Source organism: Canis lupus, chromosome 11 (genome assembly GCF_011100685.1).
Source record: "Canis lupus familiaris isolate Mischka breed German Shepherd chromosome 11, alternate assembly UU_Cfam_GSD_1.0, whole genome shotgun sequence".
In the NCBI taxonomy this organism is placed as follows: domain Eukaryota; kingdom Metazoa; phylum Chordata; class Mammalia; order Carnivora; family Canidae; genus Canis; species Canis lupus.
Genome location: NC_049232.1, coordinates 25,577,082 through 25,593,360, shown reverse-complemented (window position 1 = coordinate 25,593,360; position 16,279 = coordinate 25,577,082). Strand labels below are relative to the sequence as shown.

Below are 16,279 nucleotides of genomic sequence, written 5' to 3'. Positions count from 1 at the left end.
ATTCCTTATCCTCCGCCTTTTATTCCCATCACTTCCTCGTCCATAACTAGAGGCCTATATCTCCCTTTTCCCTTCACTTATTTTGCGCAGCCTCTTACCACTGTTCCCTCTGGCAACCATCACCTCATACCTGTTAGAATGGCTCAAATCCAAAAGACAAGAAACAACAAATGTTGGTGAGGATGTGGAGAAAAAGGAGCCTTCATGCTCTTTTGGTAGAAGTGTAAATTGGACTGTATGTTATAGTATATGTTGGCAAATTGAATTTAAATTAAAAAAAAAAGAAATGTAAATTGGTACAGCCATTGTGGAAAACAATATAGAGGTTCCTCCAAAGATTAAAAATAAGAATACCATATGATCGAATAATTCCAGTATTGGGTGTTTACCTAGGGAAAGTGAAAACACTAACTTTAAAAGATTTATGTATCCCTATGTTTATTGCAGCATTATTTAGCCAAGACATGGAAGCAACCTAAGTATCTCTCGATAGATGAATGGGTAAGGAAAATGTGATACACACGTACACACACACACACGAATATTACACGGCCTTCAAAAAGGATGAGATTGTCCCATTTGAGACAACTTTAGGATAGACCTAAAGAGTATTACACGAAATGAAATAAGTTAGACTGGAAAGGACAAATACCGTATGATTCCACTCACGAATAGATCTAAAGAAAAAGAAACAAAAAGCACAATCAGACCTGTAAATACAGAGAACAACTGATGGTGCTACAGAGGTCTTTTTTATGAATGTCTTGGAGGAATTTAATGTTCTCAGAGTATTGTCATACTTAATATTCTTCCCACATTAGATCATATAGCATTAAGTCTTTTTAAATCATTGAAATGATACCAAGTTATGAAGAAATGTATCCTGGAAGGTCAAATCTACTTACTTTTTTTTTTTTTTTTTAAGATTTTATTTATTTATTCATGAGAGACACAGAGAGGGAGGCAGAGGGAGAAGCAGGCTCCTTGCAGGGAGCCCGATGTGCGGGACTCAATCTCAGGACCTGAGCCAAAGGCTCACTCAACTGCTGAGCCACCCAGGCACCCCAGGTCAAATCTATTTTCAAAATTAAAGAGAGATATGCAATAGTTTCCTTTTTGTTATCTGTCATAGTAAATGAATGGAATTCTGGCCAATTCTACCAAACTTCAGGAATTACCAGTTTTTAGAGAATCAGAATACAGTGGAATATAGTCAGTGTTACAAACTACTCTGAGTATAATTTAATTCTTTTGATTTATAAAGTACCTTTAGGGGACTTGGGATGTTCCATGCAAATAATTTTCCAGAAAATTGAAATGAACCTATGAATGCCAAGGGATTTTTTTCTTTTGCTAGAAGATTCTAAAAAACACTAGTAGCATATGTTTAAGGCAAAAATTCCAACAATTCAGAGCATACAGAAGGTATAAAGTACAAGTTGGTCCTTTCCAGGCTCCAATTTCTATTAACAGTTTCTTAATATCCTTCCAGATGTATAATTTTATACATGTACAGCTCTGTATATAATTTTATTATTTTATTATTTATATTATTTTATTATTTCATAAATACAACCATCCTATATATATTATACCTTGCTTTTCTGAATCTAATTTATTCTTCTAAGTTTCTACATAGAATTTTTTATGTAATTTGTAATAGTTTTCTTTATCTGTTTACTGTTGAAGAATATGGGAATTATTAAAAACAATACTTAAGTGAGCATCTTTATAAATACACCTTTGTATCTTCTTGTAAGTATAACTCTAGCAGTGGAATTATAAGGGGGAAATAAGGCACATTTTACATGTTAATAGTTATGGCCTACTTGCCCCTTTGTGAAATAGTGCATTCTCAATAGTTATTTGAAAATAACTTCCTGGGGCACCTGAAAGTTAAGTGGCTGCCTTTGGCTTGGGTCATGATCCCAGGGTCCTGGGAACAAGCCCTGCATCAAGCCCTGCATTGGGCTCCCTGCATCAAAGCTCCCTGCTTCTCCTTTTCCCTCTGCCTGCTGCTTTCCTTGCTTGTGCTCTCTCTGTGTCAAATGAATAAAATCTTAAAAAAAAAAAAATCCTATTTAAAAAAAGAAAGAAAAGAACTTCATTTTAATCCCTCTTAATGTGGTTATCTCGTTATTTCATAGACTTGTATTTCTTTAATCATAAATGAGGTTGTACATGTTTTGTGCATTTATCAATCGCTTTTGCTTTTTTCTCTTGTAAAACATCTGTTGAGAAATAATGATCTTCTAAACTGAACGGAGAACATTAGCAATGTATTTTTTTACATTGCTATGCTTTTACAATTAGATTTTAGTCAAGGTGAATATTAAACAAATAATCTTTTTTAGAATCTTGAGATTATTTTTTCCTTTTTATTACTTTTTTACAGAATACATTGTCATACCAAACGTCTAACACTGAGATGATGACATCTGGTCTTTACTGTTTGATTTAATGAACAGTTGTACCTTATCCAGACTTCAGTCTAATTTGAGTCTCATGCATATTTGGAAAATTCCTATAATGGAAAGCTCCAGAATAAAATGGTGGTGGTAGTTGTGATCGTTGACTTCCCTCATTCCCTGCTCTGTTGAAACAGTACATACTTTCCTCCCATTTGGGTGAGAAGTCATCTTGGAAATAAGTTTGTACTCATGGGTGTAATTCTATATGTTTAGGGCACATACTTTTTTTTTTTTTTGTAATATATGCAGTTTCTACCACACTGTGGCTGCTTAGGAATTGTTCAAGAAAAACAACCATAATGCTGTTGTTTGGTTTGTCAGTTGTGGCTCAGGGCATCAGTGGGACATAGACCAGAATTCTTGCAGAGAAATATGATCCTAACTTGATTCTAATTTTATCTTTGTGGCACAGCTTTTAAATATGAGAACAGCTGGTGTTGGATAAATCTGTCCTCACAAGCTGTATAAGATTGAAATAAATTTAAATATTTGGGGTTAAATCCAAATGCAAAAATGTGGAAATGACTGATGAATATTTTGATATTTCACTTTCTGCATCTGGGTGAAAAGATACTTTCTATTCATTGTGAATTCCTAGCAACAGTCCTATTTGAAGCTCAAGATAAGCATAATGTGTGCCTTAATTTAAGATCTAACATTTTGTGAGAGGTAAAACTGAATTCTTGCTTTTTACCCTATCTTCCACCCTGCTGATAAAAATGATAGATAGTAGATACCTATTTTTGTTAGCAGCCTCTCTTTGTCTTTTTCTCATGAGTCAAAGATTGCTACCAGTGATTACTACATGCTTCCACTTGGGTTGGGATAATAATCTTGTGTGGTCTCTGAAAGTTTGCAAATGATGGGACCCTAAACCTCTAGTAGATTCTCCCCCAGATGACTACATGTCTTGCTGATTGCTAAGGGATAAATAAGGGTTGTGAGCTCAGAGAACAGTCAGGTTGCTGGCTTTTCTTCAGCTTACCGGATTACTAAGGTAGAAAAGCACTAAAAATAAATCAGGACACAAATTCTCCTGCCAGAGGTTGAGTATTGAGATAACTTATCTTCTCGGCTGGTGTTGACATCATCTGTTTTCCTAACGCACCGTGCAAATGAGAGCCAGAGTGAGAAACAGTTTTGGCCATGAGCTAGTGTCGACAAAAGTTTGTAGCCTTGTCCTGATTGACTTATTGTTAGTTCTTGTCAGGCTCAGTTAATTAGTTCCTCTAGCTCCTCTAGGAGGTAGCTAAGCACATCAAGGTGAGAGAGAACTTGAAACCAAACTTGGGGCCAATCTCAGGGGAAGTCACTTGATATCTTCTAGTCTCAAATAGATCTTTGCTAGGTCTCTTCCGCATCAGTAGGGTTTCACTGTTCCCCCCAGGAGGTCAGATTCTACCAGAACTGGAAGGGTAGGAAGATCTCTCAGGAGCTCAGTTCCAGGACATGAAGATTTCACAATGATACAAGTTACCTGGTGTGCAGTAAAGATTGTTACTGCTGAATTTCTGGTTCTGTTTTTTTTTTTTTTTTTTCTGGTTCTGTTTTTGCTTCAGAATCTGCCCTGAGCAGAGAGTGCCTTTGACAGTCACAATTAATCTGTGGATTTCACTGGAACTTAAATGGAGGGGAAATCCATTTAAAATCTCTACCTTCTTTATATATATCCCTACCCTCTTAGTTTTCTAGAAAGTTGGAATAATACTTGGAAAAATACTATCTCACACTAATTAAGTGCTTGATACTTACAAAACACTTGTATACATTTATCTAGTGACCTTCAGAACTAGTCTTGTAAGGAAGGCAGACATGATTATTCTCTCCAACAGATCCAGAAATTGGCAGAAGTTGGTGTTAAGCCCTGGGAGCTCTGGGATTTCTTGATCTACTCAGCAATGTCTAGTCTGACCCAAGGCCCTCTCTCTCAAGTCTGGAGGTTTGTTCTATTTTTATAAAATAATTTATTTAAATATATCTATAAAAGTACATTCTCACTATAGAAAAGTTGGAAACTATGGCAGAGAAGTGAGAGGAAAAAAATCAGCCACAGCTCTAGTACTCAAAAACAAATTTCCTGGGTTTACTTAGGTTTTTAACTATCTGTGAGATGGAAGGAGAGGTCTTCAGTAATGCTTATTTTGTCTCCACCTGTTCCATTGCATTTAGCATAATGTATATCATGGATAATTTAGTCTAGCTCACAGATAGCTAGATATGGACTCTGGACCTTCTAAGATAAGCTCTAAAAGCTGAACCAAAATCCCACTGCCATCCTTGGTAGAGATCAGTTCCTCACTTTTCTCCTTTGGTTACTCCCCCCCCCCCCCCCCCCCCCCCCCCGCCCCAAACTTATTTCCTTTCTTCTGGCTTTTTCACTAGTTTCTATTTAACTACAGTTTCTACAACGTATCATTTCCAATCTTAAAATCACCAAGCTGTGCTTTCTGCAGATCTTTCTTCAAATTCTACCCAGCTTCCCTTGTGCAGAGTTAAGGGCCCAGATAGCACGAAGGAAAATGAAAGATCTCCTCTTTCTCTAGTCTCCCATGCACCCAGCTTGGCACTCAGAAGGTACACCTGATCAAAGAGAGAGGTGCTGGGGAGTGCATGCACATTAGCAGCTCCGGATGTTTGGACCCAGAAAATAGTAAATTCCAGTGTATATTTGAATCCCCTCCTGCATTTGTTTAGTGCTTTAATAATAAACATTAGGTAAGTGTTTACTGATGTGTGTGTGAGTATGTGAATGAGTGAGTGTAGTTGGTCCTGAGAGTAGAGGTGGGAAGCCACTGTGCTCACTTCCTATAAATTAAGAGCACCAGGAGTGTGCTCTCTGTCCTGTACCCAAGGAATTTTTTTTTCCTCATCAGTAGGATCACTATGATACAAGAAAACCCAGCCAACCAGTAGCCTTGGTGTCAAAGGTACTCACAGCTTCCACGTTGTCTGTCTGCCAGGTCCTGATGTCTTCACAGAAAACGCCCCTCAAGCCTGGGTTTGTTTGAGGTAGATCCTGCCCTATGGCAAGGAGGGGCATAAACTGAAATGACAGCTGTTTGCAGAGAGGCTAGGGTATCAACTAGAAGGGATGGGGAAGGGTCTCCCTATTCTGCTTTATTTGGTGCAGCCGCAGCTTTCAATTAACCCCACTCAGGGAGTGTGCCTTCTTGTGCACATCCTCTCAGCAGAAGGACAAAATGTGACCCTGAGTTAACCACTAATAATTACACATTGAATCTAAATGAAAATGAGGAGAAAAAGGCAGGGCAGAAGCCAAAGTCTTATGGTAAGCAAAGCATTTTTAGCTGGAATGTAAAGAATTTTGGTATTGGCATTTCAGGGAAATTCAATCTGCCCTTTCTCTCAATCCAGAAGACAGGAGGTAGCTCACAGTTGTTTGGGTCAAGATTACAGTTTTACTGATTTCAGAAATCTCATATTAATCTTAGCACTGGCTCTGGTGGAAGATATGTGCAGAATTGTAGATCTTTGTGGAAAATTATGTGAAACAGCACATTTTTTTTCTTGGATGCTTAAAACGTCTGTTTTACACACTGTAGATGTGCTTTTGTTTGTGCTACATGGATCAGTACACTTAAATATAATAATAACTTAGTCCAACAAATAGAGAAATATGTTCTCATGAGTAAGCAGAGTATTTCTGTGACAAGTATAGACTGCCACTCTCTGTAATTATGTGATTAAACAGGAAGCTTTGATTGAGGACCTACTCTGTGCCCAGTCCTGGACAGCTGAAGAATGCTGTCGAAGAGCTAGCAGAAGGAAGAGATGTCAGAGTCATACTGCATTTACAGTAAACTGTGTCCTTAGTGTAATTCCTAGTAATCCTTAGTTTTCCTGAGTAAGTAATCCCTAAGTAAGTAATACAGCGTTGCTGTAATGCAGAAACTAAGTACAAGTGATCATAGTCTCTTCTCCCTCCCAGTGATAGAAAGATGTCAAAAGCCATTCAACCTAACCAGTACTTTTTTTTTTTTTTTTTTGGAAATTGTATGTAGGTAAACTATTTTGTTTTGTTCCATAGATCCAGACCACTTCTCTTTCTGGTTTCAGTCAGTTGTTTAAAAATTAAACGATGCGTATTAGTCATGACAGAACCTGGGGGAATTCAGTATAATCCTATTTCCAGTAATTGTGTAAAAAAGGCAAATTGTCTTGGAGTGGTTAATTAGAAATATGGTCTCCTTCATCATGGAATGGTATGTTCCATCAGAAGAAAAGTAATTTATGTGATGTGATCCTGAGTGCTGGTGGCTTAAAGGGCTCTGTTACCTGTAGGAATCTCTGACTCAGCATCCTGGCCCTTAGAAGTTGGTTGTTACCAAGCTGCCAAAGATCAAGATAGGCTTTAGGTCATCCCAAGCCAGTTCCTTCTAAAATAAAATAATAAAATAAAATAAAATAAAATAAAATATAAATTTAATTTTTAAAATTTTAATTTTATTTGTTTTTAAACACACAAGCGCCTAAAGTCCAAGATAAAGAAGCCATTTGTTAAGGTGGTGAGTTACCTTGAATACCAGAAAAATGTTAGGAAAAATTGTGAAATCTGGGAGGAAAAAAAATCCCTTGGTATCTTTTAGAATGCTAGGTATTGACGAATGTATCCTTCAAGTTACCTGGTTTATCTTTCATTATCTTTGAGATATTGAAAACTCTGTAAAGTTGTAGAAAACTGAGAGTAATGCAGACTATCCTTGTCTGTAGAAAAGCAATCAAATTTTGTGTTGTGGAGATGCAGTTAATCACCCCCCTCCCCTGCCTCGACCCCAGGAAGCTTGTTTTCTATCTACTAACAAATATATAATCAGTGTTTCTTCTTACCTCTTGAATCAGTCTTTAACGTCTTACTGTTTCTGTCTTAAATTAATTAAGTAAAAACCTTTGACATGTGTTCATTTTATATTTGTATGACATAGTTTTACCTTACAAAGTTATGCTTTAAGAGGAATAACACTGTTCCTTCCTTCACTATGAATAGAGGTCCTGTTTATACGGGTTTCTGAGACAGTTAAACAGTCACTTATAATATTTTTCTTCTACTTTTTAAACTTTTATTTTAATTTTTTAGAGAAGTTGAGAGCAAGCAGGAGCAGAGGGACAGGGGGAGAGAGAATCTCAAGCAAGCTCCATGCTGGGTGTGGAGCTGGTCATGGGTCTCAATCTCATGACTCTGAGATCATGATCTGAGCTGAAATCAAGAGTCAAATGCTTAACTGACTGAGCTACCCAGGTGCCCCAATATATTTTTATATATTTATAGAACATGTGGATAATGTCTTCAAAAAAAATAACTTACTGAGATTAATTTCATGTAACCTGAAACTAATCTTTTATTTTTTTAGAAGGTTGGTTATAAAACTTTTATTTTTAAAAAGATTTTATTTATTTATTCATGAGAGACACAGAGAGAGGTGGAGACACAGGCAGAGGGAGAAGCAGACTCCCTGTAGGGAGCCCAATGCGGGACTGGATTCCTGGACTCGGATCATGAGCTGAACAGAAGGCAGATACTCAACCACTGAGCCACCCAGGCGTCTCATAGTTATAAAACTTTTAAAGTGAACAATGCAGTGGCATTTAGTACATTCACAATGTTCTACAACTACAACTCTATCTAGTTCCAAAACATTTCTATCACTCCAAAGTAAAACTCTTTATCTATTAAGTAGTTTCACCCTATTCCACCCTCCCTGTAGCCCCTAGCCTCCACCCATCTACTTTCTTTGTCTATACATTTGTCTATTTTACATTCTTTTTTTTTTTTTTTTTAAATTTTTTAAATTTATTTATGATAGTCACAGAGAGAGAGAGAGAGAGAGAGGCAGAGACACAGGCAGAGGGAGAAGCAGGCTCCATGCACCGGGAGCCTGACGTGGGATTCGATCCCGGGTCTTCAGGATCGCGCCTTGGGCCAAAGGCAGGCGCCAAACCACTGCGCCACCCAGGGATCCCTATTTTACATTCTTGATATAAATGTAGTCTTATAGTATGTGACCTTTTGTATTTGGCTTCTTAGTGTAACATATTGGAGATTTTTTTTTTACGTATTGGAGATCTATCCATGTTGTAGCATATGTCAGCAATTCATTTCAGAATCCAATTCTTTTTATGGCAGAATAATATTACAGTGTATGTATATACCACATCTTTTTTTTTTATCACTCATCCATTATTATTTTTTTTAAAGATTTTATTTGTTTATTCATGAGAGACCAGAGAGAGAGAGAGAGGGGCAGAGACACAGGAAGAGGAAGAAGCAGGCTCCATGCAGGGAGCCTGACCTGGGATCCGATCCCGGGTCTCCAGTATCACACCTTGGGCTGAAGGTGGCGCTAAACCGCTGAGCCACCCGGGCTGCCCTATCACTCATCCATTAATGGCTATTTCTGCCTTTTGGTTACTGTGAATAGTGTTGCCATGAACATACATGTATGCCTCACTTGATGAAGTACCTGTTTTCGGTTCTTTTGCATATATATCTAGAAGTGGAATTGTAGCCTTATATGGTAATTCTATGTTCAACATTTGAAGAACTGCCAAATTATTTTCTGTAGACAACTATTTTATGTGCCTACCAGCAACGTACGAGGGTTCCAATTTCTCCATCTCTTCTCTACCCTTGTTATTTTCCATGTAAAAAGTTATTAGCCACCCTTGTAGGTGTGAAGTGGTACCTCATTTTGATTTGCATTTCCCTGATGTCTAAGGATGTTGAGTATCTCTTCATGTGCTTGTTAATCATGTGGAATTTTAAGTAGTGCATCATTTTTTAACGTTTGGAAAGCTGGCCATTGAAAAGATGACTCCCATTGCAATACAAGTAATTATCCTTTATGTTTCTTTTTTTTTTTTTTTTTTTTTTTTAAATTTTTATTTATTTGTGATAGTCACAGAGAGAGAGAGAGAGAATGAGGCAGAGACACAGGCAGAGGGAGAAGCAGGCTCCATGCACCAGGAGCCCGACGTGGGATTCGATCCCGGGTCTCCAGGATCGCGCCCTGGGCCAAAGGCAGGCGCCAAACCGCTGCGCCACCCAGGGATCCCTCCTTTATGTTTCTTAATTTAAGATTTTGTACATTAAATTTTATCAAACGATTCTATAGAGCAAGTTAGCTTTATTTAATTAATTAATTTATTTTTTGCTTTAAAAAAAAAGATTTATTTATTAATGAGAGAGAGAGAGCACGCGCACGGCAGAGAGACAGGCAGAGGGAGAAGGAGGCTCCATGCAGGGAGCCCCACGTGGGACTCCATCCTGGGTCTTCAGGATCATGCCCTGGGCTGAAGGCGGTGCTAAACCTCTGAGCCACCTGGGCTGCCCGCAAGTTAGCTTTTTTGAAAATAAACTGGAAAGGATTTTCTCCACTCTCTTTACATGGTGTTTCCACAGACCATGTCTGAACCTTCTACAGCATCAAGCAAGTGTTCTTAAGGAACTCAGAAAAATATTGCCATGGTGATAATATCTGTCCTTGTGAAACACTGCCCTGTGAACTGTTTTATACCCTAAAATCTTGCCTGGAGCTTTTAGTTTGTGAAATTTATTTGCTGATTTGCTTTTTAAGTGTGGATATGCAATACATTTTTAATATTAATGATAACAAGTAGCATTTATTGAACATTTCTTAGGTGCCAGACTCTGTACCAGGCATTTTATTTGGATATATCCTTTAATCCTAGTAGCATGTTAGCTCCCCCAGGTAGGATCTTCTATTTCTTTTCTTTTCTTTTCTTTTTTATTTAAGATTTTTATTTATTTATTCATGAGAGACAGAGAGAGAGAGTGGCAGAGACACAGGCAGAGGGAGAAGCAGGCTCCATGCATGGAGCCTGACGTGGGACTCGATCCCGGGTCTCCAGGATCATGCCCTGGGCCAAAGGCAGCGCTAAACCAGTGAGCCACCCGGGCTGCCCGGATCTTCTATTTCTTGTCTTTTGTTGTATCCCTAGCATCTAACACAGTATCTGCTTAAGAGCAAGTGTTCAACAAATGTTACTGAAGGAGCAAACAACTCTTTGAGATGGTTTCTGTGCTTACCTTCATTTTATAAATGAAGAAGCTGAGTCTAAGAAATGTAAAGCAGTTTTCCCAAGGTCATATAGATGGGCAGTGGCAGAGCCCAAATCAGAGTTCAAGCAGCCTTCTCCAGAGTCACCATACTGCCTTTTAAGTGATAGCATTCAGAACAGCACGTTGACCCCTTCCTTCCACATTCTACAGAGTGGCCAGGTGATTCTGTCACAGAAGAAGAAATTGAATTCATTTCACTTCAAGAAAGTATCTGTTAATGGCCATTTCTGTGTCCAGATATTTGTTGGGTGTAATGTTAAGAACTGGGAGTTAAGAAGATTCTATTATGGGGTCTGACACTAGCTGGGTGACCTTGAGCAAATAATACACTCTTATCCCTAGACTTTGGATCCTCATGTGTAAAATGGAAAAGTTGGGCTAGATGATCTAAGTGTTTTCCAGCAATAGAATATGGTAACTTTAAGAAATGGCACAGATAAGCCCACGTTGAACTTGTTTGCTGGGGATGGGGTGGTGAATGGTGGGAAGTGTCATTGGTTTATATATCTTAATCTTTGATCTAGAAGGAATGAAGAAGAGGAAGGGCAACAAAGTGGTAAACATATGGTGACAGTGCTAGAGTATATGATCTAGAAGAGAAAATAAAGCAATTATCGAAGTAACAAGGAAATCTCAGCTCATCTTTAATTTTAAGAAATGAGATTTACTTCTATCCTGGACCTTACCTTTAAGAACTATAGTAGCCTGAAGTTATTTAATATTTTATGATTTCTCAATGCTTCCCTCCTTTGTGCCCTGTAAGTCTGCTGAGAAGAAGTTTGGGGATAATTGGAAAAACCAAGGACTTGGCCAAGATTATACAGTTGTGTAGTGATTCTTGATCTTTTCTTTTTATACCCTAGTCTGTCTTACCCTGGAACTTGAAGAAAATGTCAGATTATTATTTTTTTTAATATTGTGAATTTTTCTCTTGAATTCGTTTCATCAAAAAAGAATATATGCCTCATGACAGCTTTTCCTTTGCTTTGTAGAACTGGGGGTTATTGTCTAATAACACATAATAACAGAATACCAAAATTTCAAAAACGGTGTTATTTTTTTAAGGAAAAAATCTTACAGATTAAAAGGCACACTTTATATTTTAAATTTGGTTAAGTGCTTATACTTCTTAATCTGCAAGATTATGCCTGGTGTATACAAACCACTATGCTGGATGCCAAAGAAATTCAAATATGATCCTTGCCCTCAACCTTGTAAAAGTTGTGAAACCTACACAACCAACCATACATGTGATAGGATGTTATGAATACCTCAAGCTAAATCTAAGGTGTTATGGGGAAATCACGAAGATACCCCTTTCAGCTACAGTGGTTGAGAAAAAGCTTCATGGAAGAGGGGATACTGAAACTGAGTCTTGAAGGATGTATATATTAAGAGTGAAGGGAGGGAATAATTTGAACACATGCTCAGAAGGAAGAATACTTGGCATGTATATGGGGAACTATAGTTCATGGGAGTGGAGGAAAGTTATGGAAAGACGAGTAGTGAGAATAAAGAGAAGAAATGAATTTGACGTGAACAAGTTTGTACTCCCTGATAAAAACTCTTGAAAGATTCATCCAACATTGGTTTTCTGGAAATCTGTCAGTGTTCCTTTCCCATTCCTGCCCCACTCCAAATAAAAGAATAGACAGTAATTTCTTCATGCAGCAACAACTGAATACCTGCTCTGTCCCAGATACTTTGCTAGGAGCATAAGCTCTAAAGATAAACTAGACACAGTCCTTGTCCTCAAGTAGGCCACAGACTGAGAGGGAAGACCAACTCTTAGTTAGAAAGGGGATACGTATAAAGTGCCCATTTTATTTGAAATGGGGCCACATTGAAAAAGAATGATCTTGGCTGCAATGGGCTGATCGCCTGAGCTCTGTTTTTAGCCCTTGGGAGCAACCTTAGGATGTGTGGCATACCAGAAGAGCAGCTGCATACTATATTCTGAATATGATGAAAGTGACGCCTCCGTTTTTCCAGACCCACAGCAGAGACTGTTCCTGGGAAGGAGAGCCAAGCTCTTTCCTGGCTTGTGCCATTGGGCACATTGTTCCATAAAATTTTAGAGGGGAAGTTTCAGAAAGAAGACACAGAGAAAGAAGGGATAAGAGACTAAACTATAGAGTAATTTTAAAAAGTGTACAGAATTCAACCATTAGTATCTCTTAGATGCAGCAAGATAATAATAATGATAGATGATAATTACTGAGTGTGTACTTTGCGCCAGACACCCTGATGAGGGCTTTAACATACATTACCTAATTTAACCCACATTGTAGTCCTAAAACTTTGCTACTACTTTCAATCACCTTTTACAGAAAAGGAAACTGAAGCTTAAAAAGATTAACTTTCCCATATCACATTGATCCTAAGTGGACATGATGGAAAGTATATTGGGATGGGTTTTATGTTTCATGTTTTAAGAGAGCACTGAAGCCTAGAGAGAAGTGAGTAGTTCATAGGTACAGAGCAGAATGATGTCAGAGCCAAATTTAAAATCCCTACCTTGGGGCACCTGGTGGCTTAGTGGTTGAGCATCTGCCTTTGGCTCAGGTCGTGATCCCAGGGTCCTGGGATCAAGTTCCGCATCGGGCTCCCTGCAGGGATCCTCCTTCTCCCTCTGCTGTCTCTGCCTCTCTCTCTGTGTCTCTCATGAATAAATAAATAAAATCTTTAAAAAAATCCATACCTAACTTTTATAACTCTTGAATAATTTTTAAGTTCTTTTATAATAGAAAATTTCAAAAATATGTATCAGTCAGCTTCTACTATTACCTATTTGTGACCCATCTTATTTTATCTTTACCCACCTACCCCATCATACTAATTTGAAGCAAATATTAAACATCATATTATTTCATCTATAAATATGCCATAATGTTTCTCTAAAAGAGAAAATAATAAAAAAATTGTAATACTATTACCACACCTAAAATTTATAACGATTCTATATTACCATCAACTAGTTTGTCTAGTTTGAATGTAAAATTCCAATTGTTTAAGTGTCCTAATTTTTTCTTAGAGTTTAGTTGTTTGAATCAGGATCTGCATAAGGTCCACTCATTACAATACATTGATTTATCTTAAGTCTCTTTTAATCTATAGCTTTCTTTCCATCTTTTAAATTTTCTTGTAATTTGAACTGTTGAAAAACTGGTTGTTTGTCCTACAGAGTTTCCTGCAATTTTGATTTTATTGATTGTATCATTGTGTTGTTAAGATGTTCTTCTGTCTTCTGCATATCCTATAAATTGGTAGTTATATCTAGAGTCTTGATCAGATTCAAATTTGATATATACTTTTTTTTTTTTGTAAAACTACTTCACAAATGATGCATCATCAGAAGGCTTTTGATTTCTGATTATCTAATTTATTGTAATGTTAGCAATCACTGATGCTTAATGCATTAATTTATTTAGAGTTGCAGGCCTTCCATGATAGAGTATCAGGAAGAGAATTTACTTCTCACCTTAAATGACTAAAAAAACCCAACAAGAAATATTTTAGACATTGGGCAACAAGGTATCATACAATTGTGATCTCTAAAGGAATGGAAATGACACAATATCTGGCTTCTAATAAAAAGTTACAGGACATGCAAAGAAATGGGATCATACATTCATAACATGGGTAAAATTCAATTAATAGAAACCAAATCCAGAAATGAGAGCATAGAATTAGTAAACAAAGATATTAAAACAGCTATTATAAATTAAGCTTCAGCTGTTAAAGAGGCAGAAGAAAACATGAGCATAACAAGGAGAAAAAAATGAAAGACATAAAAAAGAGGCAGAAGAAAACATGAGCATAACAAGGAGAAAAAAATGAAAGACATAAAAAAGATAGTAGAAATTAATATTAGGGATAAGTATTTTGGATGGGATTAATAGATTAGACACAGTAGAAGAACAGATTAGATACTTGAAGGCATAAGAGTAGAAGCTATCTGAAATAAAGCACAGAGAAAAAAGACCGAAGAAAAGCAACGCAAAAACAATAGAGCATCAGTAAGCTGTGGGACAATATGTAATTGGACCTGGAGAAGAGCAGTGACAGCAGAAAAATAAAGGAATAACGGCACCTTAAAAGGATCTGGAGACCTCTTTTTCTGTTGTGATGAAAGATAAAATTGCTTCTTAGCAGATAAAGAATGGTTTCATCATGAGCAAGCAGAAAGCTCTAATCTACAGACTGACTCTTTTGGAGTACATTATGACCTTCTACATGATAGTCTGTATTGCCTTCCTTTTAGGACCTTAATGGAAAAATTATGATGTTTGTCTTTTATCTTCCTCTCTCTCTCTTTTTTTTTTTTTTTTTGCTAGATGCAGGATACTTTATTGATGGTATGTGACAAGGTAGGGCTCCTCAAGCCCTTCCCCTTCTTCAGGGTGTCTGGATAGAACCAGGAGGTTCTCAGTGTGTTAGGGGATAAATTGGGGCAAGAACTCCCCAGCAGTGGAGGGCTTCTCTCTTCTTGCTCTCACTGGGGCTGGTGGTCCAAGATCCAGCACCTGGTTGCTGTAGTCAAATTCATTATCATACTGGGAAATGAGCTTGACAAAGTAGTCACTGAAAGTAATGTCAGTGGAAGCGTGCGTGTCACTGTTAAAGTTGTAGGAGGCCTGGTCCTCAGTGTAGCTCAGGATCCCTTGAGGGGGTCCTCCAATCCTTGCTTCACCATCTTTGTGATGTCATCGTATGTGGCAGCTTCATCCAGGTGGCAGGTCCAATCCACAACTGACATGATGAGGGTGGGACATGGAGGGCCATGCCAGTGAGCTTCCCATTCAGTTCAGAGATGACCTTCACTCCAGCCTTGGCAGCACCATTAGAAGCAGGAATGATGTTCTGGACAACCCCTTGGACATCACACCACAGCTTCCTGGAGGGACCATCCACAGTCCTATGGGTGACATTGATGGCTTGGACTGGGGTCATGGGTTCCTTTATGATGCCAGAGTTGTCATCTGGATGACAACTGTGGATGCTGTGGATGTCACCACAGCTTCCTGGAGGGACCATCCACAGTCTTATGGGTGACATTGATGGCTTGGACTGGGGTCATGGGTTCCTTTATGATGCCAGAGTTGGTCAGAGGCACCAAGCAGTTGGTGGTGCAGGAGGCATTGCTGATGATCTTGAGAGAGTTGTCATACTTCTTATGGTTCATGCCCATCACAAATAGGTGGGCATCAGCAGAAGGGACAGAGATGGTAACCCTTTTAGCCCCACTTTTCAGTTGAGCCTCAGTGTCCTCCATGGTGGTGAAGATACCAGTGGGCTCCAAAACATACTCAGCACTAGAACCACCCCATTTGATGTTGGTGGGATCTTGCCCCTGGAAAATAGAGATGAGTTTTCCATTGATGACAAGTTTCCTTTCTCAGCCTTGACTGTGCTGTTGAATTTGCTGTGGGTGGAATCATACTGGAAAATGCAGACCATGTAGTTGATGGCAACAAAGGGGTCATTGATGGTGACAATATCCACTTTGCCAGAATTAAAACTAGCCTTGGTGATAGGCTCCCAGTACAATCAAATTCCTTTACACCAACCTTCACCATTGTGTCTTAGGGATGTGCCTGGCACTGTATCAGAAGATGTGACTATTTAATGAGAAGGAGCAGAGAGCCTCTCTTATCTATTTTTTTTAAGTTTGTTTATTTGATAGAGTGCACAAGCAGGGGATAGTGGC

General features: G+C 38.2%; 1 long non-coding RNA gene and 1 pseudogene across 1 annotated transcript; both read right to left on the bottom strand.

The window, feature by feature from the left end:
* Positions 1 to 462: 462 nt before the first annotated feature.
* On the bottom strand, positions 463 to 13,148 carry LOC102154099. Its single transcript, XR_005366722.1, has 5 exons — positions 13,087 to 13,148; positions 10,537 to 10,734; positions 6,768 to 6,868; positions 5,407 to 5,492; positions 463 to 677 (listed from the first exon to the last, which is right to left on the bottom strand). It is a non-coding gene; the product is annotated as an uncharacterized LOC102154099 (long non-coding RNA).
* Positions 13,149 to 15,005: 1,857 nt separating this feature from the next.
* Positions 15,006 to 15,712, bottom strand: LOC119874014 (annotated as a pseudogene).
* Positions 15,713 to 16,279: the final 567 nt, after the last annotated feature.